The 1,552-nt window shown below is 40.5% G+C and overlaps 1 pseudogene; it reads left to right on the top strand.

Annotated features, from left to right (window-relative positions):
• The first annotated feature begins 313 nt into the window (after positions 1–313).
• LOC102469080 (60S ribosomal protein L22-like 1 pseudogene) lies at positions 314–672 on the top strand (annotated as a pseudogene).
• Positions 673–1,552: the final 880 nt, after the last annotated feature.

The raw sequence follows: 1,552 nt of genomic DNA, 5'->3' as shown, positions 1-1,552 counted from the left end.
TGTCTCTCTCTGGCCTAACTAAAATAAATAAAGTTAAAGAAAATAATTCTTTAAAAATTTTTTTTGAAAAAAGACTTATTTAATTTTATTTACTCATTCATTTATTTTAATTTGACCAGAGGGAGACACAGAGAGAGAGAGAGAAAGAGGAAAATGAGAAAGCAAGGCACCACTGAGACTCAAACTGCCACTGGCCATGTGGGAGTGAGTGTCCAGTGCCTTAACCACCATGCCACTTGCTGGTCCCATGAAAATAATTCTTTAAAAAAAAAAAAAAAAGAGGGACTTTCTGACCGCATAACTAGCTGCCAAGATGGAGCTGAAAGACAAGAAGCCTAAGAGGTCAGGTTTAATTTGGACCTTACTCATCTAGTAGAAGACGGAATTTTTGACTCTGGAAATGTTGAACAGTTTCTGGGGGAAAAGGTTAAAGTCAATGGGAAAACTGGCAACCTTGGAAATGTAGTCCACATTGAATGCCTCAAGAATAAAATCACAGTTGTTTCCGAGAAACAGTTCTCTAAAAGGTATTTGAAATACCTCATCAAGAAATACCTTAAGAAACACAACCCTCGTGATTGGCTTCGTGTGGTTGCATCTGACAAGGAGACTTAGGAACTTCATTACTTCCAGATTAGTCAAGATGAAGAAGGGTCGGAGTCTGAGGACTAGTTGAAGCCTCGCCTCACCGGGCTTTGCTTACTAAGTAAAGCATGCAGAATACATGAGAACGAATCATCTGGAAATAGTCTTTTAGTTTATTAACGAAAAAAAATCACTGCTTGTTAAAAAAAAAAAAATAGAGGGAACTTCATGGGTGCTAATAGACGCGACTCATCACCCAGTGTACACATCTCTTGATGCCTTGCAGAGAAAGCTTCCAATGAAGTTCCAGGAGTTCCAGGAGCTGCAAGCTCATTACTCACCCAGGAAGCCTTTTGTTTTGGTGCAGTGTTAAAGCAGTACTCCCCCAAATTCCTAGGACTCCAGTTCCATGAGCAGTTACCAGTATTGTACTTAAACACAGAAATAGTCGGACTTCTTTATTGTGGAATTACTTTTAAAGAGACAAGAGGAAGACTGAACCGATTTGGTGGTTGTTATTGTTTGGTTGTACTTTTCAAAGCCCTGGAGTGCCAACCCAAACCCTCCGGAGAGCCATTTGGGAAAACACCTGCCACCTGAAATCAGATCCAGCTGCTTCCCACTGGTGCACTGTGGGGAGCAAAAAAAGGGTAGGGCAAGCGAAGTGACTCCTGTCTTCATTTAAGGGCGGAAAGGATTTCTGCTTCTCTGTATCTACCCCAATGTCTTTTTGTACAAAGGTTTCTTATCCCAGGAAAAGTGAGATGACATTTTTACCGACATTGTCCAACATTGGCCTCCACTCTTCAACAGAGAAAGAAAGGCCAGTTTTCAAATTTAACACCGGCCCTCATATCCATAAAAGAACTGCAGTATCACCTTTTATCATTAACTTGGCATTTATTAAGCACTTCTCGTTAGCTACATATACTGAGGGGTGCTAGGGATACAGTTTTCAAAGAGAAAA

The sequence above is a fragment of the Tupaia chinensis genome, unplaced genomic scaffold (assembly GCF_000334495.1).
Source record: "Tupaia chinensis unplaced genomic scaffold, TupChi_1.0 Scaffold000106_1, whole genome shotgun sequence".
Classification (NCBI taxonomy): Eukaryota; Metazoa; Chordata; class Mammalia; order Scandentia; family Tupaiidae; genus Tupaia; species Tupaia belangeri.
This window is presented reverse-complemented; position numbering and strand designations above follow the sequence as displayed.